The following is a 24,945-nucleotide window of genomic DNA, read 5'->3' as shown; positions in this document are numbered from 1 at the left end:
TTGCTTCATAGTTTGTGCATAGTGATAGTATTAGGTCTACACATAAGCCACGCACTTAATATTTACACCTATGCCACGTCACACATATTCAAGGTATTGACCATATGTATTTAGTTGTGAATCACCAAGCCTAACTAAATATTAAGATTTAAAGTATTCATCGAATTTAGTATGCATCCTTCAACCAAGATAAATATAAAATTACTAGCTCAACAAGTTCGAACTAAACTATGAACATATATTACGAATTCTCGTGGTTACTCTAAGAACAATATTAAAGTATCCTAGGCCCTGTAGGATTGACAAAACATTGCTATCTATATCCAATGATGATTAAAAGCATTTCCGCCCAAAATTCGATGATAATCAATATTAATTCAATGCACTAGGAGTGTTAATGCAAACACTTTTTTGTAAAGATAGGAAATACTTTACAAAACAAAGGCCTAAAAGTTAAAACTCTACAATTTATTATTTATTATTTCCAAAAAAAACTTCTTCCATTAGTTATAAAAATTTACTGATGAGAATGTTATATACAAATCTCAATAGAGACACGATAGTTCCATCTTATGTGGAGGCCCATTGACTCAAGAAAGGGAGAGGACGACCATTGTTGGATGAAGGCTAATCATTGTCTTTCGGCTCCATCGGATCCGTCTGTGAGGCCATCATATAGGCTCTTTAGAGTGGCTACAACTTCACTGTATATCTCTTGCAATAACATTGCTTGATGTATGGTTTGGAAAATACCCATTTACACCGCTGTTTCTAGAGAATCCAAAGAGTTATTGGGTTGACCAATTCCAACACAACTTAAAAACTCTACCAAATTGAATGAATCAATAGATAAATTGAGCACGTCTATAATAGTATTACAAAATGTAAGGATAGATTGTTGACCTTCACAATGGATGGGATTGAAATTTGTACATGATATGTACACCATATTTGAATGAATTTTCATTCTCCTTGTTAAGGACATTTTTTATCATGGTATTTTTGAATTCCTAAACTAACATCACAACCATAACTTTGATCCTACTAGGAGTGAGAATATATGTCGATCGTGATGAATAGAGAGGAAGTTGGGAACGTGGTTGGTATAAAGTTAGTATATGACCAATTCGGAGGTGAGGGATGAAAGGTGCACCCAAAGTCCACAAAAGATGGGATAACAATTGTGCCTACCACTGTTTCAACAATTGCGGAAGTAGGAAGATGGAAGAAATTGAGCTTGTTTTTGCAAATTGGCCGATTGCCACTTCCTAGGATTTGCATTGAAATCAAATGCCAAATATCATATTCATAATAGTTAGGAGCATGAACCTTGGATCCACTAAAAGGATGCACAATAGTTGAAGACTGAAGTATACGAATGACAACTTGAATGGTTGGGTCAAGGATGTTTATGTAGTCATTGGTGAATGTGATCATGATCAACACAATCCACTCTTTGGGAGGATTTTCATTAGGTAGTGAAGAAAACAAGGGGCAGTTAAAAAGTAATGTAGGTAGCCTTTCTTGAGCTTTAGTAAAGTCATCACGTGGCCACCATCTATGGAGCGGAAAGTAAGTGGGATGCGTTTGCATCCAAGATGGTGAAGATGCCAAGTTATCCCAAAATGTGGAATCAATGAAAAACTATAAATGTCATGATGGTTGAATTCTAGGTGGTTTGATGGAGGGATCAAATACTTTGTAGAACCAACAAGTTGGACTATTGCATGGATGTAAAGTGGACTTGTCCTTCATCTTTTAATTGTAGAGGTATGTGGTAAGAAGAATAGGTTCACCTTGGTTTTGACTTTGAAGTTAGGTTAGTAACCGAATAGATGTGCGAATAATGACTCTACCCCCAAATGATAGATAGACAACATTCTTTTGGGACATTGCATTGACCACTACACAATGTAAAGGGGGTTGTATTACATATTATGAAAAATAAATGTGGTTCGACATATGTCAACTATAGGTTAGTATGTTTGATGAGTAAGAATGGGTGATGGCCTAAAACTAAATACAATAAAAGAATATCACAAAAGCTCATTAGAATCCCCCCCCCCCAACAAATTTGATTTACAAAATCATCATATATACGTACGTGACGACGCTAAGCCCATAGTATGTTAATGCACATATGTGTATGCATGCATGTATGCGATGAGTGAGACCCATACGAGAAAAGAGAATGAAAGAATTTATCCCACATACAAAGGAAGGCACATAGATTGAGCCAGATATATGAGTAAGTGGAAGAGAGAAGACTTCATCCCGGGTGGTTCTGTACCTGTAACCCTCACAAGGGGGGATTTGGAGGCTGTGTGGAGGCATGGCTCCGCTGGGCTAAGGACCGGCAGGCGGCGCATCTGAATGGGCGCGCCCGCTCCAAGCAGAGAGTGTCGGTGGGCGTCTCGCCGGAGGGTGAGGCGTCCGGCGCCTTGAAGTGGTGGGGTACCGCGTGTAAGGCCGGCGACGGAGCAGCGATCACCCCCCTCTCTCGGCGGTGGAGGGACCACGCTGCCCTTGCGCCCCTGCTGACCATCCTCTCAGAGCCGCCACTGTCCACCGCAGCCTCCCTCCAAAAACCTTTTTGCGCAGCCAGCGATCATCATGACCCCCCTCTCTCGGCGGTGGAGGGACTACGGCGCCCCTACTGACCATCCCTCTCAGAGCCGCCACTGTCCACCGCAGCCTCCCCCCATTACCCAACAAAACCTTTTTGCTCATATAACTTGAGTAGACATGAATGAGTTCGATCGAGTATGTTTAAAACATTAAAATGATCAATTTAATGGTTTTCTAAGTTCGAGTAGGTGCGCATCAACAGGTAGAGAAGTAAGCATCCAAAATGGGTTTAGCATACATATAATTTGTGTACCAAGGACGGTTTGATACAATTCACCCTTCTAGGTAGATAGGGGACATATGAGAAATAAATGTCCATGTATGTGTTTTGTGGATGCTTATATGTATGTTGTCGTGTATGTGCCTGACTGAATATGAGATATTATTGATATGTGAATGTTTATTTGAGTGTTGAGAGTGCTTGGAAGTAGGCGTTTAAATGTGTGATTAGGTGTTTAAATGCTAAATTTTATGACGAAAGCCTAGAGTTTAGGAAACGAATTTAAGCTATGCATGTATTTTATTTATAGAGGGGGTATCTTTGGAACACAAAACCCCCACCCTAGGTTTAAACCCTAGGCATACGGGTAGTGGTTGCCAAGTGTCCAACTTTGAGCATTGTCGTGAGGTCATGTGTGAGTCGGGAACAAGCATTGGGCCCCTATTCCTTAGTGGAGTGAGCATGTTCCCACTATCGAGTAGCATTTTCAATAACATTAGCAATTGCATCGATAGGCCTAGCTTTGGGCTCTTTCCTTTCTTTCCTCCCTTAGTCATCATTACTCGATGAGGGGTTTGCACATACACATCCCTTTTGTCTTTGTAAAAGAATACATGTGCGGAAGCTTAGCAAAACTCAGAACACAGTCGCCGCTGTCCACCGCAGCCTCCCCCATTACCCAACAAAACCTTTTTTCTCATATAACTTGAGTAGACAGTTCGATCGAGTAGATTTAAAACATTAAAATGATCAACTTAATGGTTTTCTAAGTTCGAGTAGGAATCAATGGGAAGAGTCAGTCATTCATGAGTTCGATCAAGTAGGCATCCAAAATGGTGTCATGACCAACAATGTTAAGTAGGACCATTGGGGACCTGAACCAGAAGATGATTTCAATAATGGTGTTGTCAATGAAGGATTGTGGAGTTTATGTTTCTTGATTGGTGGTGCACAATCTGTGTACGAAGGACAGTTTGATACAATTCACCCTTCTATGTGTAGAGTGGTTTGAATAGGTAGGTAGATAGGGGCATATGAGAAATAAATGTCCATGTATGTGTTTTTGTGGATGCTTATATATATGTCATTGTTGTGTTGACTTATATAAGTATTTTAAACTTTATGGGGGATCTGCGGGGTTGTGTGGAGGCATGGCTCCGCTGCGTTAAGGACCGACATGTGATCTATTTCAATGGGCGCGCCAGGTTCATACTGGTAGCCAATTGTTCAATCTCCGCGTTCATACTAGTAGCCATGCTGAAAATAGGTCGGATGGAAGTCATCTTGACTACTGGAGCAAACATCTCATCAAAGTCAACACCTTTTTTCTGTTGAAAGTCCTTCACTACAATACGGGCCTTATACCCAGGTGTACTTCTATCTTCTCCAGTCTTTAATTTATAGACTCATTTGTTTCTAAGTGCCTTCTTTCCATCAGGCAACTCAATTAGCTCATAGGTGTGGTTCAAAAGCAAGGAATCCATTTCCTCTTACATGACACTATACCACGTCTCCTTGTGTACATCAGTCATGGATTCTTTATAGCATTCTAGTTCCCTTTCATCAGTCAAGAGAACATATTGATTGGCTGGATACCGAGAGGAGACCTTCCTTTATCTTAGTGGATGAGCTCAGATTTGGTTTCTTTTGCCAACTCATCTTCTGAGCCTGCTGTTGTGTGCTGGTTGACTCAAATTCGGTTTCAGCAGCCGGCTGTTGTTTGCAGACTCGTTGTGTGGAAGGGGAATCGACTAGTGCCGACTCCATAATCGTAGTCGCATGGGAAGACGACATTGGTTTTTGTTGTCTGTAGTCTTCTATCGTTTTGTCTTCCATGAATACAATATCACAGCTCCTTAGCATCTTCTTAGGAAGAAGATCCCACAGCTAGTACCCGAACTCATCTTTCGAGTACCCCAAGAATATGCAAGGCTTGGACTTGCTGTCTAGTTTTGACCTTCGATCTTTAACCACATGCATATAAGCTAAGCATTTGAACACCCTTAAGTGTTGGTAAGACACACCTCTTCAAGTCCACACCCTCTGTGGGACATCACCCTTTAGAGGCACTGAGGGAGACTTGTTTATAAGGTAAACATCCGCTAATATTGCCTCAACCCAATATGACTTCGGCAATTTTGCATGCGTCAACATGCTTCTTACCCTTTCCATTATGGTCCTATTCATTCTCTCTACTAGATCATTCAGCTCAGGTGTCTTCATCACTGTATAATCAAGTTTGATGCCTTCAGTCTTACAATACAACTCAAATTGGCCTTTGTACTCACCACCGTTGTCTATTCGGACAACTTTTAACTTCTGTCTGATTCTCTTTCTGCCCTTGCATGAAACTCTTTAAAGACCAACAACACTTGGTCTTTAGACACCAACATGAAAGCCCACACCTTTTTGCTGAAGTCATCGATAAATGTAACGAAGTACTGTTGCTCACGACTAGGCGTGAAGCTCTCCCTCACGATTGCCTAAAATTGGGAAGATCTATGATAAAATCTAGAGAAATAGGTTGTCACGGTTTGCTTGGGATCGGTAACGTCTTCGACAAACCATATGAATGATGTTGAGGCATCTTTGCTTTGCAACATGTATCACATGTTCGAACATAGCCTTCGACAAATCTTCTCATATGGGGCCACCAAAATGATCCCTGTACTAAATCCAATGTTTTAGTACTCCCAAAATGTCTGGCTGTGTATGTGTCTTGACAATTTTGTACTATTCGAAGGCGAAAAGAACCATTGGGAACATACAAAAGTTTCTTAAAGAAGAGTAAACCATCATGACGTTTGAATTGTCGATAATCCATACCTGGTTGTGATCGTGAACAAGATGCTCGAGAGGGATCGATTTGATCTAGAATAGCTTGAGCAAAAACATTTGTCTTCAAATCTTCATGTATGGTACCGATAATGCAGGAATCCAATGGAGTGTCAAAAACCAACGTTGCTTGAAGTCGTGTTGGACCTAGAATTACTTGCTTTTGGTTGTTGAAGGTTGGATCACCAGGATGAGGAGCTAGATATGAGCGTCGTGATAATGCAATTGCCTTCCCTTGTTGCTTGCCCGGACGATATGTAATCTTGAAGTCGAAACGAGTGAGGAACTGAGCCCACCGAGCTTGTCATCTATTTAACACGTGAGCATTCTAGAAGTAGGCAAGATTCTTGTGATCACTTGTTGTTGGGGTGGGGGGTGAAGGGGGTTAAGTTAGAGAGAGAGCTAGAGAGAAAGACAAATACACAAAGACACCAAAATGAGAGGGAAAAATGCCTATCCATTACATGCCCCATAAGGGGTTTATATAATACAAAATGTAACTGTAAATAATGACCGTTACAAAAGAGACCGTTACACTCTTGTCACATGCACATAATTGTGCATGTGCTCACACATACTCATCTTCACACTCATATACTTTACACATACCGAACAACCCCTTTAATGTGTTTTACCATTATACCGCCCCGTACAACTCCTACGGGTAACATCACTAAATACAATGACTTGATGAGGAGATCCTTCTAAAAAATGCCTCCATTGTGCAAAAGAGTCCACTATTGCTAATAGCTCATTGTCATGTATCTCGTCGTTGATTTCGGCAGCGTCAAATTTGCACGAGTGGAAAGCCACGAGATGTAGCTTCTCATCGTTGCCTTACTGTGACAAAATACTACTGAGGGCGAAATTGGATGTGTCTACCTCAATGATAAATGGTTTTTGCGTTAACATGAGCTAGAACAGGAGTTGATGTAAATCCTTTCTTGAGACCTTCAAAAGCCGTGTCCGCTTCCTTAGACCAAACAAACGATTGTCCCTTCTTTGTAAGTTGTGTGAGCGGTAAAATAAGCTTTGAGTAGTCTTGTATAAACTTGTAATAGAAATTTGCAAATCCTAAAAAGCATTGCACATCTTGCAACGAACATAGAGTTTGCCACTCTAACACAGTTTGGACTTTAGCTGGATCCATAGATATACCTTTTGAGGAGATGACATAACCTAGAAATTCCACTTGGTTATAGTCAAAACTACACTTTTCTAGCTTTGCATAAAGACCATGTTCTCGTAGTCGTCTTAGTATTAATAGTACATGAGCATCATGCTCCTCTTGTGTCTTTGAATAAACTAGTAGATCATCCAAGTAGATGTCCAAAAGATCTTGGAATATATCATTTGCCATATGCTGGAAGATTGATGGTGCATTGGTGAGGCCGAATGGCATAACTGTATACTCGACGTGCCTATCGGGTGCGGAAAGCTGTCTTCCATTCGTCTCCTGGTCGAATCCGCACGAGTTATATGCTCCTCTTGTAAGTCAATTTTTGTGAAAAACTTTGCTCCATGAATCCTTTCTAAAAGACTCGAGATCAGGGGAAGTGCATACCTATTCCTGATGGTGACCTTATTCAAGCCATGGTAATCCGCGACTAGACGAAGTGAGCCATCTTTTTTCTTGACGAAGAAAATAGGCGCGCCGCCTGGAGATTTTGAATGTTGAATGAACCTGTTTGCCAAAATTTCCTCTATGTAGGCTCGAAGAACTTCAAGCTCGATTGGTGACATGTTGTAGATCGGTCCCCATGGTGACTCTTTTCGTGGTTGTAAATCAATGGGACAATCATACGATTGATGGTGAGGAAGAGTATTACCTTGTACCTTATAAAAAACATCGGCGTAATGATGATACTTCTTTGGAAGTTGAATTGTTGACTCCTCCTTAGCGGTGTTGGAAGGTTCCACTGATACTGCGAATACAAACATTGATTCCTTGTGTCCTTCATCACGCAATTGATGTAGCGAAATGGTTGAAATCTTGTGAGGAGATTCCCTGATTTCTCTTGTTCTCCAATCTATGTTCGGATTGTGTAATTCGAACCATGGTAACCGCAAAACAATTGGATGCTCTGGACTACTAATTATATTAAATGATACCACACACGCCAAATTATTTAGGACAACACTAATCGTCTCTAACTCTTCTACGATATTACTGGAATCAATGGGGCGACCATCAATGACTACTACAGAAGTTGGGCAAGGGAGTTTTCTTAGGGATATCTGATGAGCTTGGGCAAAATTCTTATCCATGAAGCAAGAATTGGCTCCGGAATCTAAGAGCATTAAGACATGTATTGGAGGGTTACTTTTAGTACTAATTATTACTTGAGCTAGGAAGACATTGCTAACTTGGTTAGAGGGAATGGAACCACTAATGGGTTGCACAAATCTAGGGCTGCCCAACCAAACGACTCCTATTTTGGCTTGACTTAACCGTTTAACTCTTCTTCTAGTTGACTAAGAACTTCAAATTTGTTTGATAGGCTTGGGTTATTAGGACTATCAGACACTCCTAATGGAATAGACTGGGATTTAGTACTATTAGTACTAGCGTCTATTGAATTACCTATCTTCTTGGCCTATGAGGACAGTTCATTGCAATATGCCCCGGTTCACCGCAATAAAGACATAGTCGATTTGCTCGGCGTCACTGCTTTTCCTCTTTCGATAATGGTCCGTGATGACGTGTGGTGTCGATTTCCATCGGAGTTGGAGTATTTGCTAGAGATGACATTATATGACTCCCTTGCAAATGGTTTGCTATGATTGAGGCATATGTGGGCCCCGACCTTGTTCTTGGCATTTGTAATTGAGGCATATGATCAACTTAATGGTTTTCTCATATAACTTGAGTAGACATGAGTTTGATCGAGTAGATTTAAAACATTAAAATCCGCAGCGTAGGCTGAGGCTGGACGATCACCTCCACGCAATCTTCGGATTTTATTGATTGCCGTCCTAATGCTATCGATGTCCCCGAAACAGGCTTTAAACTCACTAATAAATTCCTCAAAATTATTTAACAATGAAGATCCTTGTTCTAACAAAGGAGAGAACCATGCAAAGCTGTGCCATTAAGAAACGTGGCTACTAGTCCCACTCGTGTGCATCGGTGGGGTATCGGGAAGGATGCATTTGAATCACGAGACATTTGTGATTAAGGAATCCTTTGAATTGTGATCGCATTCCCTCGAATTTTGTAGGAAGACCGATCTTGGGTTCTTTATGAATTCCTTCCGTACTTGGTACTCGTTGTTGTAATGACACAATCATTGCTTTAAGTTGTTGCACACATAACGCCAACTCTGCATGTTGTTGTTGCATTTGCTGCTACTCTAGAGAGATTTGTTGAAGATCCCCCAACAATTGTTGATTTTCTTGTTCTAGCGCTACAAACTTTTCTTTCAAGCACTGCAGCTCCGAGAAGACAGATTGGTACTCTTGAGTGCTAATAGTTGCCATAGTATTGGAGGAAGGAAGGATAAGAGGAATAGTATGAAGGGAAGGAGGGATAAGAAGATGAGAAATTCAGTTCAAACTATGAGGGATAGTACTAGAGGCACGAAGAATTAGTCTAAAGATAGAGGAGAAGAATGAGGATTAGTACTAAGAAGGGAAAGAGTCAGTGAGAATCACGAGAGGGGAAGAGAGAGGGAGAGAGAGAGAATGATGACAACAGGAAGTATATTATATTATATGAAGAAAGATACAAGAACAATTAGGAGGCTTAAGACTGGCATTGAACTGAATTGGTTCCTTATAATGCCATGTGCCTCTATTTATAGTACTGTCAGGAATACTCCTAAAGTTTCTAGAATGTTCCAGAGTAATCTGGAATATATATGAATTTCCTATAGTGAAATAATAAATAAAAATAATATTTTTTATATTACAATGCATAGTTTAATGGTAAGGGTTCAACCCTTGTAACACAAGGTCATGGGTTCAAATCCTTTGGAGCCATATCATGACATGAACTGAAACGCTCTCTATACGCAACGCTCGGCCACAACCGAGCTTAGAATCATACACAGAAAACGGGAAATAAATTCACGACACAAAGAAGAGAAGGGTACACAGGATGTTTACGTGGAAAACCCCAAACTAGGGAAAAAACCACAGCAGCCCATAGGTTGCAAACTATCACTATGTTAGAATGTACAAACAGTGAGTTCACGGAGGCAATGACCTCGTGCTCACGATCTTCGCCACATGCGGCAGTTTAAACAGAGGCAATGACCTCGTTCTCTCTCTCTCTCTCTCTGTACACGGTTACACGCTCTCTCTCTTCTTGCACCAACAAGAATAACTACAACAACTAAAAGTTTGCCCTAAGTCATATTTATACTAATATGACTTTTCGGCTATTTACAAATATAGCCATGATGGACTCTCAGAAACATATTTACAAATATGTCTCTTCATCCGGTGAGCACTCCTCACCGGGTCTGCACCATCCGGCTCTCCGTAGCCGGGTACTCCTCATCCGGTTTCGGCCTCGTCCGAGTTTGTTCATCAGCACTGTTCTTCTCCCTTCCCATTTGGAGGGACCTGTCTCCCAACAAACTCCCCCTTCACTCCGGCATGGGATGTCTTACTAGTCCGATCCTCTTCCGGCATGCATCCAGCTTGTCGGGTATCAACACTTTGGTCAACATATCTGACCCGTTCTTGGCCGTGTGGATCTTCGTCAGTGCGAACTCCTGGTCATCTTCTCTTTCCCGGATCCAGTGATACCTTCGCTGGATATGCTTCATCCAGGAATGGTAGGCCGCATTCTTAGCAAGGTGGATGGCACTTTGACTGTCACAATAGAGTCGGTATTCATCTTGCCGGATACCGAGCTCTCCGATGAAGTCCTTCATCCATAATATTTCCTTGCCGGCTTCCACAATTGCCATGTACTCCGCCTCCGTGGTTGACAATGCAACCGTCTTCTACAGCCTCGACTGCCACGAAACAGCTTCCCCTGCATATGTCATTACATATCCGGATGTAGACCGGCTGGTATCCACATCAGCCGACATGTCCGAATTGGTGAAACCGTCAAGTTGAGGTTTTCCGGAGCCGAATCAGAGACACATATTTGAAGTGCCCTTCAAATACCGGAGTATCCATTTGACCGCGTTCCAGTGCTCCTTGTCGGGATTGCTCATAAACCGGCTCACCACTCCGACTGCGTATCCTATATCCGATCGGGTACACACCATTGCGTACATCAAGCTCCCGACGGCAGAGGCATATGGAATCTTCATCATATCCGCCTTCTCTGCTTTCGTCTTCGGGCTTTGCTTACCAGATAGCTTGCAGTTTGCCGAAAGTGTCGATCCGACCGGTTTCGCATCTGACATGTTGAACCGGTGAAGCACCTTTGTCACGTACTTCTCCTGTGACAACCATAATTGCTTCACTGACCGGTTCCGGATAATATGCATCCCCAACATCTGTGTAAACGTGAGTGTTTGCGGAAGCGTAAAACAGAGAACAACATAGAGAGAGAGAGAGAGAGAGAGAGAGAGAAAGAGAGCAGAACGTAATTTCAAAATTATATCAAGACTCTATATACACACTGTGCTAAGTAGCACTATTTATACAAGTCCTCTTGGGACTGATAGAAGTACCATGTACTTCAATGCTCACACGAGCATCTGACACTTACTATGAGACTATAGCTACCTAGTAGTCTATCCTATACTAGGCTTCCGATTGGACTGCCGGTTACGAATTGCACCCGGCCTCCACTGCTTGCCGGTTCGGTTGCTCACCGTCATACCGATCCGTTTCGCCCGATCCGTCTCGCTTACCGGCTCCGGCTTATTCGGCCGATCCGGCTTCGGTTGAGCTTGCCGCTCAACACTCCCCCTCAAGCTCAACCTGAGGTGGGGTCGTAGTGTCGACCTTTGTGGCAGTCAGTTCTTCCAACCGACTTCTCCTGGCGTCACTCCGCCTTGCTTGCGCTCCTCGTCCGGTCTGGTCCCGTTTGCCGCGACCCCTTTGGTTCTGCGCGCCTCGACCCTCTCGGTCGCCATGTCTGCTCAATAGGCCCATCTTAGCACTCACGTTGCTGTGACTCCGGTGCTTGCCGATCCGTCGGTTCTCCCACGATGGCATCGACTTCTGCTGTGTCCGTGTCCCCTTGGCCTTTAGTCGATCCGACTCATCCGGATCCATCTGTTGATCCGAGTCAGCTGTCTCCGACTCGTTCAAGCTCTTGTCCGAATCGGTACACTCCGATTCGACTTCCGGCTCCAGGCCTCTCACCACATCGGACCACTTCCGAGTCTTGGCTTTCTCCATGCTTCCCTCGACTTCTTCAACCGGTGAACCGAAATCGAATTCGTCATTCAACTCTGTATCATGGTCAGTACCGTCGTGATGACCTCCGCACAACATGCACTTCTCCTCCTGAGTGCACAACTCTTCTTCACAGCCGCTTACTCCGACCTGTTCGGATGTGTTGACTTCCTTCGTCGACTCGGCTTCCTTCATCTTCTTGTTTCCTCTTCTTCCGGCTCTCCTCTTTCCGACGGGTTCAACGATTTTTTGGCCTTTGACCGTTTCGGTAGAGACTTTGCCCTTGCTTCTCCCCCTCAAGTGCGGCACGTCGAGATGCTGAATACCAAGGATCTAGATAAAGTGCTGCAACTTGTCCGATCCGAGCACCTTGGTGAAGATGTCGGCAACTTGCCGATCTGTATGAACATATCGTAGGTCAACTTCACCGCTCAGGCGCTCACGCACCAAGTGGTAGTGCACCTCGATGTGCTTTGTGCGAGCATGGAACACAGGGTTCCTGGCGAGCTGCAGGCTGCTCATGTTATCGCAGTAAATCGGGATCGGGGTCGGTACCTCGATCCGCAAGTCTCACAACAGTCGCCGAAGCCAAATGGCTTCACAAGTGGCAACGGTAGCGGCCTGGTACTCAGCCTCAGTGCTTGACAAAGCCACTGTGGGCTGCTTCTTGCTGCTCCACGCAACGACCGCACTACCTATGGAGAACATGTATCCGGAAGTGGAGCGGCGATCAGACGCATCGCCGGCCCAATCAACATCTGTGTAACCGACAAGCTCTTCGGGTATACCTCGCCGGTATAGCAGACCCCGGTCCTTAGTGCCGCTGACATACCGTAATATTCGTTGCGCGCATTGAAGGTGCTCCACGGTCGGCTTCTGCATGAACTGACTTACCATGTCGACCGGATAGCTGATGTCGGATCGGGTGATGGTTAAGTAGATCAGGCTTCCGACAACCTGTCGGAACCGTTTCTGATTGCAGGTCGGTCCGGAGTTAGGACGGAGCTTCTGGTTCCAGTCCAGGGGTGTGGAGACAGGTCGACAATCCGTCATGCCGAACTTATACAACATATTCAACACGTAATGTCGTTGTGAGAGCAATATGCCGTCGGGGGTCCGGATCACTTCGATCCCAAGAAAATAATGAAGGTCCCCTAGGTCCTTCATTTCGAATGCGTCCGACAACTGGGACTTGACGCGATTGATTTCCGGAAGACCCGGTCCGGTGATGACTAAATCATCCACATACAAGAGTATACATACCGGACCGTCAGAGCCTTGCCGGATGAACAACGAAGAGTCCGACTTAGAGACAACAAACCCCAGCTTACGCAACCGGTGCGTGATCTTCGCGTTCCAAGCTCGGGGGGCTTGCTTCAAGCCGTAAAGTGACTTCTTCAGTCGGCATACCGCCGATTTGTTCATCTCCGATTGAAATCCGGGGGGCTGAGTCATAAAGACTTCTTCTTCAAGCTCTCCTTGAAGGAAGGCATTCTTCACATCCATCTGGTGAAGATGCCACCCCCTTGCCGCAGCAACCGCCAGTACCACACGAACCGTCGTCATCTTCGCCACAGGAGCGAAGGTCTCGTCGTAGTCGATTCCGTGGGTCTGCGCGTATCCCTTCGCCACTAACCGGGCTTTGTACCGGTTAACAGAACCGTCGGCGTTGTACTTGACCTTGTACACCCACTTGCATCCGATCGGTTTACAGTGACGGGGAGGATCAACTAGGTCCCAAGTTTCGTTGGCATCGAGTGCCCGCATTTCTTCGTCCATAGCGGCACGCCAATTTGCGTCCTTTTCCGCTTCTGCGTAGCTCTCCGGCTCACGCACTTCTGTCACCTTAGTCATGTACGCATAATGATGCGCCATGTATTCATTGTACCCGTACCGCATGACGGGATCCTTCTGGCGGGTTGATCGGCGCAACGCACTGTCACCTGATTTGAGGCCCTTCTTGGCCAGTTCGGTCTTCGTTGCTGAAGATCCGCCTTTCTCCTTTCCGGAGTCGGATACGCATCGATCTGACTCATCGTTGCCGGTTTCGAATTCCGGCATCTTCCTCTTCCCCTTCTCTTTGCGTGTGAACCGTTTCCTCGGTTCCTTGCGCGGGGAGAGCACGACAGAGTCTCCACCACTTGCCGTCTCTTCATCCGACTGGTCCAACCGACTCAGTCGCTCGTTCGGTCCACTCAACCGTAACGATTCCGGACTCTCATCTAGAGTCCCGACTTCATCATCCTCTGCCAGGGCTGATTCAGGCTCACTGGCCTGATCTTCCGTCATTGGGTCGGGATCAGAAGTCGGAGTCGGTACGGAGTAACAAGATGCCGATTCATCGAACTCGACATCCCGGCTAACTCGGACTTCCTTCGTCCGGGGGTTATAACACTTATACCCCTTTTGCTCTTGAGCATAGCCGACTAGGATGCATTTTTCCGATTTTGCATCCAGCTTTCTCCGCTTCTGATCCGGCACATGCACATACGCTATGTTGCTGAATATCCGAAGGTGTCTTAAGTTCGGCTTGCGCCCGAAATACAGCTCATGAGCTTACACCTTGTCACCAATGCGGTTTTGTATGTAGACGGCCGTCCGGACCGTCTCCGCCCAGTAGAACCGGGGCATGCTCTTCTCCTCTAGCATTGCCCTTGCCGCTTCGACGAGTGTCTGGTTCTTCCTTTCGGCCACACCGTTTGCTCCGGTGTGTATCTGCAGCTGAACTCTCGCCGAATTCCCTTCTGCTACATATAACTGGTGAATTGGCCGAAAAAATACTCCTTTCCGCCATCCGACCGAAGGCATTTGATCTTCCTCTCCGATTCCCGTTCCACCATCTTCTGGAGGCTCTGGAAACAGTCGAAGACTTCGCTCTTCCGCTCAATGAGGTAGATCCAAGTATGTCGAGTATAGTCGTCGATGAAGGAGATGAAGTATCGGCTCCCGCCAAAGCTTACACTTTGTGCCGGTCCCCACACATCCGAATGGATGAGATCGAGCTTGTTATGGCTCCGGTTCCGTTCGGTGGGGAATGGAAGCCGGTGTTGCTTCCCAAGTTGGCAGGCTTCACAAATTTCGGCTCTCCGGCCGCTGAACTTCGGCAAACCGAAAACGACTTGTTTCGTTTGCAGGTCTTGAAGCCTCCGGTAGTTGACGTGGCCTATCCGCTTGTGCCATAGGTTGATGTCCGACTTAACCTTTTGTCGTTTCGCGAACAGAGTGGAGCCAAAGTCATTGGTGTTGAGGATAAACATCCTCCCGTCTCTGCGCCCTTGCGCAATGACTTCGCCCTCATCCTCAATGAAGCACCCGAGGTGCGTAAACCGCACCTGCATCCCCTGGTCGACAATCTGACCGACGGACACCAGGTTCTTCGTGATTGTCGGAACGTGTAATACGTTCATCAGCTTCCCTTTATGTACGACATGGCTTAGAGAGACTTCTCCGACGTGCACGATTGGGTGAGGAGTGTCGTCTCCGGTTTCGACTACTCCTGGTTGATCCGGTTTCTCCAGAAAGGAGAACCACTCTTTGTGGCTCGTCATGTGGTTCGACGCGTCGGAATCAACATACCACACTTCCTCCGTTTTGGAAGTGGTCTTCTTCATTGAGTTTGCCTTGTGATTCATCACCAAGGCTGGCCCCTTACCGGCCTTTCCGGTTCCGGATCCTCCTGATCCGTTTGCGTAGTGTGAGTTTTGCCGGCCATCCTTACCGGTCTTGCCGGATCCGGATTTGTCTGAATCGGCATGCTTTCTCCAACACTCGCTTTCCCTGTGGCCTTTTTTGCCACAGTACCAGCATTCCGTAGCGGATTTGTCTTGCGGGACTCCGGCACCGCCTTGACTCCCCCTGCTTGTGGAAGTCCCGGAACTGTTGTCGGCACACTCATAGTGCCTCCGTTCCTGCTCTTGCCGGCCGCCTCCATTGCGTGCCGACCCACCTCTTCCACCACGCCCACGGAACCGATCCGTTCCCGTGTACAACATTCGGCTGTCCGGGGATGCACTGGTAGATGCACCGGCGTGGTTCTCCTCTACAAGGACCATCGACTGTAAGTCGAAGAATGAGGGGGTATTCTCCCTTGTACACACCGCAGTCCGGAATGCTCTGAACTTGGAAGCTAGGCCTCCGAGACATACCTGCACCATCTCATCTTCCTCTACGGTAACATTGATAGAGGCGAGCGAGTCGTAGATCTCCTTTATCCGGCCCGTGTAGTCTGCCACGGACATGTTCTTCTGTCGAACATTGCTCAACTCCTGTCTGAGTTGCAACTTCCGGGCAGTGGTGCTTGTGGCGAAAACCTTTTTCAGGTTCCCCTAAGCATCCTTTGGTGTCTTGGCATCACGGATGTGGCTGAGCAGTTGATCGCCGACACTGGACGCGAAGCAGTACATCACCCTGCTTGCCGCCTGTTCCCATACCGGGAAGTCCTTGTGTGCCGAGTCGGGTGCCGCATCATTCGCTCCTTCGACATAACTCCAGTACCCGTGTCCAAGCAGGTACTGGTGCATCTTGTAAGACCAGGATGCGTAGTTGCTCCTGTCGAGCTTCTCCACCGGGAGCGATGTAGCCATGCCTCTATCCATGTCTTCTACTGTGTCTGTTTTCGACCTGTTAGGGTTTTCTTCTCAAGAGTAAATGTCTGCAGCAGAGGTTCTCAACCCTCGCACTCTGATACCATGTAAACGTGAGTGTTTGCGGAAGTGTAAAACAGAGAACAACACAGAGAGAGAGAGAGAGAGAGAGAGAGAGAGAGAGAGAGAGCAGAACGTAATTTCAAAATTATATCTAGACTCTATATACACACTGTGCTAAGTCGCACTATTTATACAAGTCCTCTTGGGACTGACAGAAGTACCATGTACTTCAATGCTCACACGAGCATCTGACACTTACTACGAGACTATAGCTACCTAGTAGTCTATCCTATACTAGGCTTCCGATTGGACTGCCGGTTACGGATTGCACCCGACCTCCACTGCTTGCCGGTTCGGTTGCTCACCGTCATACCGATCTATTTCGCCCGATCTGTCTCGCTTACCGGCTCCGGCTTATTCGGCCGATCCGGCTCCGGTTGAGCTTGCCGCTCAACAATCTGTCTTGCCGAACCCAAGTCTTTCATTGAGAAGGTCCGGTTGAGAGCCTTCTTCAACATCCGTATTTTGACTTGGTCCCGTTCGACGATCAACATGTCATCCACGTACAGAAGGAGTATCAGGAAGTTGCCTCCGAACTTCTTCACAAACATGCAGTGATCGGCCTGCGTCTTGTGGTACCCTTGATCGGCCATGAAGGAGTCGAACTTCCGGTACCATTGCTGGGGGGCTTGCTTCAACCCGTAGAGGATCTTCTTCAATCGGCAAACCAGGTGTTCCTTCCCTTTCTCCACGAATCCTTTCGGTTGCTGCATGTAGATCTCCTCTTCAAGGTTGCCGTGAAGGAATGCCGTCTTCACGTCCAGCTATTCTACCTCGAGGCCCATGCTTGCCGCTATACTCAGCACCGTCCGGATGGAGGTCATCTTTACTACTGGGGAAAATATCTCGTCAAAGTCCACGCCCTTTTTCTGCTGGAACCCATTCACCACGATCCTGGCTTTGTATCTCGGGGGGTTGCCGGCATCTCCCGGTTTTAACTTGTACACCCACTTGTTTCGGAGTACCCGCTTTCCTTTCGGCAACTCCACCAATTCGTACATATGGTTCTCATGCAGGGAATCCATCTCATCCTGCATGGCACTTAACCATTTGCGGCTGTGGGTGTCATCCTTCGCTTCTTCGAAGCTTTCCGGCTCCCCCTCATTGGTTAGCAGAACATGCTCTGCATCCGGAAATCTCCGGGGCGCCCTTCTCTCTCTGAGAGGATATCTCCGTCTTCGGGCTTCAGTAACCGGCTCCTCCATTTGCTCTTCATCCGAATCCGATTCGGGGTCTTGGCCGGTTCCGGTTTCAGCTTCCTCTACTTCTCCTTCAGCCTGTTCGGTATCCTCATCGTAACCGGTTGGTCCCTCGAGTGCTAACCGGTCTCTTGCCAGTTGGGTCTGCTCATCGTAGAGTCGATCCTTACCGGTCGACTCGGGGTTCATTATCTTCTTCTCCGACTCCCAGTCAACGAGCGTCTTGTCCTCCATGAAGATAATATCTCGACTCCGGAATACCTTCTTGTCGACCAGGTCCCACACTCGGTAGCTGAACTCATCGTCACTGTAACCGAGGAATATGCATGGCCGGGACTTTGGATCTAACTTTCCTCTCCGGTCCTTAGCTACATGCACGTACGCGAGACACCCGAACACCTTCAGATGCCGGTAGGATACTTCCTTACCGGTCCATACTCTCTATGGCGTGTCTCTGTCCAAGGGTACTGAGGGTGATCTATTTATCACATATGTCGCCGTCGACAATGCCTCAGCCCAAAACTTCTTGGGTAGTTTTGCATGCGCTAGCATACTCCGGCCCCTCTCCATTATGGTCCAGTTCATCCTCTCGGCCAGTCCGTTTAGTTCCGGCGTCTTCGGCACGGTAAATTCGAGCCAGATTCCCTTCGAGCGGCAGTACTCCTCGAACTGCCCCCGGTACTCTCCTCCGTTATCTGCTCGAACCGCCTTCAGCTTCCGGCCGGTTTCTCTTTCCACTCTCGCGTGGAGCTCTTTGAAGACGGATAACTCCTGATCCTTTGTCTTCAACGGTGTGGCCCACAACTTCCGGCTGTGGTCATCTATGAACGTCACGAAGTACTGCGCTCCGGCATGTGACTTCGTGTCTACTTGACACACATCCGTATGCACCAACTCCAGTGGTGCATTATGTCTCATCGGTCGCCTTGGTCGGAAGGAGGTCCGGTTCTGCTTACCGGCCAGACAATCAGTGCACTTCTCCAAGTGCACGTTCTTCACTGGAATGAGGTTGTCGTCTGCAAGCCTCTTCTTCCCCTTCTCGCTCATGTGACACAACCTCTTGTGCATTAGCTCACCGGGAGTGTCGGATGCCATGTTCACTTCTTCCGGACATAACCGAGCATTCATCAGGTACAATGTGCTTACCTTCCGGGCCCGAGCAACAATCAGGCTCCCTTTGCTGAACTTCATGACACCGTTCCGGATGCTACCCGTGTAGCCTTCATCATCTAGCCGACCGGCTGATATCAGGTTCAGACAAACTTTCGGAACGTGCCGGACATCCTTCAGCAGCAACTTGCATCCGGTTGGTGTTGTCAGCCACACGTCTCCTATGCTGACAATTCGGCATGTTCCTTCATTCCCCATCCGGACACAACCGTGATCACCGGTTGAATAGGATGAGAAGCATTTCCGGTCCGGGGTAAGGTGGAACGACGCTCCGGAGTCTACCACCTAGGTCATCTCGTCGCCGGCAAGGTTTATTTCACTCTCCTCGGTGATGAGCATCAACTCTTCTTCGCTTGCCGCGATTGCCGTCGTTCCCTTCCGGTCCGGCCCCTTTCGGTCTTTACCATTCCGGTCTGAGGTTTGCTTCGAATCGGTACCGTCGGTTTCCTTGTCTTTATGGAAATGCCGACAGTTCTTTTGGAAGTGTCCCGGCTTGCCGCAATAGAAGCAAGTAGGCCTTCCCCTTGACTTTGACCGTGTCCCCGACTTCTCCTGGTTCTGGGGACTACGGTTTCTATGTCTTCCACGTTCCGATTCGGTAAGAAGCGCTTTGGAGTCGGAGCTCGTATCTTTGTCTTTCCGACGCGCCTCCTCATCTAGCAAGCTCGACTTTACTCTTGCTAGGGATAACCGTTTTCCTTCCGGCCCGGCGTTGCCCAAAGTGACAACCAACGTCTCCCAGCTATCCAGGAGGGAACCGAGCAGGAGTAGCGCAAGTACCTCTTGCCGACGAGGTACTTCCAATGAAGTTGCCTGGTGTATCAGCCCCTGGAAGGCATTCATATGCTGCGCCATGCTGGAGCCATCTTGGTACCAGAGTCTTACTAGCTTCCGGAATACCGACACCTGATTGACAACATTTTTGTTCTGAAACATAATGCCGATCTTCTCCTAGAGCTCATGAGCCTTGCTCTCTTCATTGAAGTTGTTGTATAGGCTCATGTCGATGAAGCACCGTATGTACGCCGTTGTCTTCATGTGCATCACCTCCCATATCACGGCGTCGATTTTATCCGGTCTCTTGTCCCCGAACTGAACCGGCAGCCAGAGGTCTTTAACAATGAGCATGTCCCTCATCTTCTACTTCCATACTGAATAGTTGGAGCCGGTGAGCTTGAACATGCCGTCAAATGATTCGTCCATTTTCTGTGTCGATTTCGCTCTGATACCACTTGTCGGGAACTACAACGTTCCTTATGCACAACGCTCGGCCACAACCGAGCTTAGATTGACACACAGAAAACGGGAAATAAAACTCGACTCAAAGAGGAGAAAGATACACAAGAGGTTTACGTGGAAAACCCCAAACTAGGGGGAAAAACCACGGCAGCCCACGGGCTGCAAACTGTCACTATGTAAGAATGTACAAAACAGTGAGTTCACGGAGGTAATGACCTCGTGCTCACGATCTTCGCCACAGGCGGCGGTTACAACAGAGGCAACGACCTCGTCTCTCTCTCTCTCTCTCTCTCTCTCTCTCTGTACAGTTACGCACTCTCTCTTCTTCTTGCACCAACAAGGAAAAATGACAACAACAACAGTTTCTAAAAGTTTGCCCTAAGTCATATTTATACTAATATGACTTTTCGGCTATTTACAAATGTAGCCTCGATGGGTTCTCAGAAACATATTTACGAATATGTCTCTTCATCCGGTTCTCACCGGGTCTGTACCATCCGGCTCTCCGTAGCCGGGTACTCCTCATCCGGTTCGTACCGGGCTTGCACCATCCGGCTCTCCGTAGCCGGGTACTCCTCATCCGGTTCATACCGGGCCTGCACCATCCGGCTCTCCGTAGCCGGGTACTCCTCATCCGGTTCATACCGGGCTTGCACCATCCGGCTCTCCGTAGCCAGGTACTCCTCATCCGGTTCATACGGGGTTTGCACCATCCGGCTCTCCGTAGCCGGGTACTCCTCATCCGGTTCATACCGGGTCTCTACCATCCGGCTCTCCGTAGCCGGGTCCTCCTCATACGGTTTCGGCCTCGGCCGAGTTTGTTCATCGGCACTGTTCTTCTTCCTTCCCATCCGGAGGGACTTGTTTCCCAACAATTTCGAGCTGGATTCCCTTCGAGCGGCAGTACTCCTCAAACTGCCCCCGGTACTCTCCTCCATTATCTGCTCGAACCACCTTCAGCTTCCGTTCGGTTTCTCTTTCAACTCTCGCATGGAGTTCTTTGAAGACGGATAGCACCTGATCCTTCATCTTCAACAGTGTGGCCCACAACTTCCGGCTGTGGTCATCTATGAACGTCACAAAGTACTGCGCTCCGACATGTGACTTCATGTCTACTTGACACACATCCGTATGCACCAACTCCAGTGGTGCATTACGTCTCATCGGTGGCCTTGGTCGGAAGGAGGTCTGGTTTTGCTTACCGGCCAGGCAATCAGTGCACTTCTCCAAGTGCACGTTCTTCACTGGAATGAGGTTGTCGTCTGCAAGCCTCTTCATCCCCTTCTCGCTCATATGACACAGCCTCTTATGCCACAGCTCACGGGCAGTGTCGGATGCCACGTTCACTTCTTCCGGACATAACTGGGCATTCATCATGTACAGTGTGTTGACCTTCCGGGCCCGAGCCACAATCAGGCTCCCTTTGCTGAACTTCATGACACCGTTCCGGATGCTACCCGTGTAGCCTTCATCATCTAGCCGACCGGCTGATATCAGGTTTAGACGAACCTCCGGAACATGTCGGACATCCTTCAGCAGCAACTTGCATCCGGTTGGTGTTGTCAGCCACACGTCTCCTATGCCGACAATTCGGCATTTACCTTCATTCCCCATCCGGACACAGCGGTGATAACTGGCTGAGTAGAATGAGAAGCATTTCCGGTCCGGGGTAAGGTGTAACGACGCTCCGGAGTCTACCACCTAGGTCATCTCGTTGCCAACAAGGTTTATCTCACTCTCCTTGGTGATGAGCATAAACTCTTCTTCACTTGCCTCGATTGCCGTTGTTCCCTTCCGGTCCGGCCCCCTCCGGTCCTTACCGTTCCGGTCCGGGGTCCGCTTCGAATCGGTACCATCGGTTTCCTTGTCTTTTTGGAAATGCCGACAGTTCTTTTGGAAGTGTCCCGGCTTGCCGCAATAGAAGCAAGTAGGCCTCCCCCTTGACTTTGACCGTGTCCCCGACTTCTCCCGGTTCTGGGGACTACGGTTTCTATGTCTTCCGCGTTTCGATTCAGTAAGGAGCGCTTTGGAGTCGGAGCTCGTATCTTTATCTTTCCGACGCGCCTCCTCATCTAGCAAGCTCGACTTTACTCTTGCTAGGGATAACCGCTTTCCTTCCGGCCCGGCGTTGCCCAAGGTGACAACCAACGTCTCCCAGCTATCCGGGAGGGAACTGAGCAGGAGTAGTGCTAGTACCTCGTCGGCAAGAGGTACTTCCAATGAAGTTGCATGGTGAATCAGCCCCTGGAAGGCATTCATGTGCTCCGCCATGCTGGAGCCATCTTGGTACCGGAGTCTTTCTAGCTTCCGGAATATCGAAACTTGATTAACAACATTTTTGTTCTGAAACATAATGCCGATCTTCTCCTAGAGCTCATGAGCCTTGCTCTCTTCATTGAAGTTGTTGTATAGGCTCATGTCGATGAAGCACCGTATGTATGCCGTTGTCTTCATGTGCATCACCTCCTCGGGGGCTTCACTGTCAAAACTTGTATGATAGCACGTGAGTTCATCAAAAGGGGTTTAAATTAACCATTGAGATACAGAATATATATACATAAGGGTATTAATAAATAGATAAAAAATATATTTACATAAGGGTGTTATCAATTACACTATAGAAAAAAATTACATAAGCCCATGAAATATTAGATATTTCAATTAGATAGTAAAGAATATATTATGCAAACAATAGTCAATTTTGGAGTAGCATACATACATACATACATACATACATACATACATACATACATATACATGCATACATGCACATATACCTACATTCAAACATTACATCCATGAATATGTATATACATGCATTACACACATTTATAATGCATACTGACTAAACATGAATATATGTACAAATATATATTACCATATGTAAATGCATACACAAATACATATATGTAAATGCATACATGCTACATACATATTTTGTATGTTACATATTACACACATATATTATTATGCACACAATTATATACAAATACATATATACATACCAAACACAAAAAATATACATACATAAATAAATTACATATTATATATACACACACATACACATGCACATAAATACGTATAGTGACATATTATATGTATTACAAATCTACATACATACAAACAAGTTATATATACACACACACACACACACACACAAACACATAAATAAATTACATGCTACATATCATATAATCCATTCATATTACACAATATACAAATTGACATACACATACATACATTACATATATAGATACATTATTACATATATATATATATGTATATATATTGCATATGTACATTTATTCCACATATCACCATATATATATATATATAGGTTATATGGGACCATACAAACTACAATACTTAAATATTTACACACACACACACATCATATATATGAGTGCATATTACACACATACATTATTACATACATTATATATGTATATTACATGCACATACATATATAAAAGGGAGGGGAGTATACATATTTTGATGTGGGGCAAGAAAGAGGGGAGAGACAGAGACAGATCGAAACCGTGGCGGAAAACTCAGCGGCCACAACGACTGGCTCACCTCCATTTCTTGCCCCATCATCGATGGGTACATGATTGTCTCTGATTCTCGAGACAAGTTTTGTTGTGTGGTCCCTCACCCGAGACGAAAACTATGGCAATACGAAGAAACGCCCCACAAGTCATGGTCACTTCGTATAAGATGTTGCCATCTCTTCCAATAGGAAGTTTGCTCTATCAGTATTAGGGAGTTGGGATGGAGAGCTTCATCTGTGGGATCTCTACTCCGGTGCCACAAACCGCCGATTCACTAGAGACTCTAAAGACGTTCTGAGTGTTGCCTTCTCTGCAGACAATCGTCAGATCGTTTCCACGTCGAGAGATCGATTCATCAAGCTTTGGAACACTCTCGGCGAGTGCAACTATACTATCCAAGATAGATGCACACACCGGTTGGGTATCATATGTTACTTGTCACCTGTTACTGCGAATCCTATCATGGTTTATGGTTCATGGGACAAATATGTGGTGTGGAACCTTAATAACCTTAAATCACCTGCTAATTACAACAATAGGTCATAGTTGGGAGCTCCTCCACACAAAGGAATATTATGTGAAAATCCATCCATGCTATTGCAAGTGAGTTGATATAAAAAGTTCGACATTATGGGTTGTATGTACAGTTGTTGTAATCATGTTGTGTAGTTTTTCTCCTCCTAATGATTTTTCCATGGCTATGGTATTTTTACGCAACAAACATTAAGAAATATGCATTTTTGTTGAAAGAATTGTCAATTTTGGGTCAGATATTAAAATAATTTTATTTATACTTGCAAGTTGGGAAAGTGTGGAAAATGGGATCAACCAAATAATTATCCAAAAGTTGTTGTCGCATGCAGGTAATGACATGCATGTTTAATGTGTTTTGTGAGCATTTTGTTTATGCTTTCACTTCAAAAGTTTCATTGTTTAATACAATCATAAAATGTAGTTCTTGAAGAATTTTAAATTGGGATTTTTTTTTTCGAATGATTCTCAACGCTCATAGGCGTGGCTATCATTTGGGCCTATGCATACCTCCTAACACCAATGGGAGCCTACAGACATACATGCCTTTGATG

The 24,945-nt window shown here is 46.1% G+C and overlaps 1 non-coding gene and 1 pseudogene across 1 annotated transcript; both read left to right on the top strand.

Moving 5' to 3' along the window:
• The first annotated feature begins 1,560 nt into the window (after positions 1–1,560).
• Positions 1,561–24,406, top strand: LOC147861798 (small ribosomal subunit protein RACK1 pseudogene; annotated as a pseudogene).
• LOC147861799 (signal recognition particle RNA) lies at positions 2,287–2,536 on the top strand. The gene has a single exon (XR_015530073.1).
• Positions 24,407–24,945: the final 539 nt, after the last annotated feature.

This window comes from Azolla caroliniana, unplaced genomic scaffold (genome assembly GCF_043228905.1).
Source record: "Azolla caroliniana isolate FFs.n. ecotype wild unplaced genomic scaffold, voAzoCaro1.0.p SCAF_7, whole genome shotgun sequence".
In the NCBI taxonomy this organism is placed as follows: domain Eukaryota; kingdom Viridiplantae; phylum Streptophyta; class Polypodiopsida; order Salviniales; family Salviniaceae; genus Azolla; species Azolla caroliniana.
This window is presented reverse-complemented; position numbering and strand designations above follow the sequence as displayed.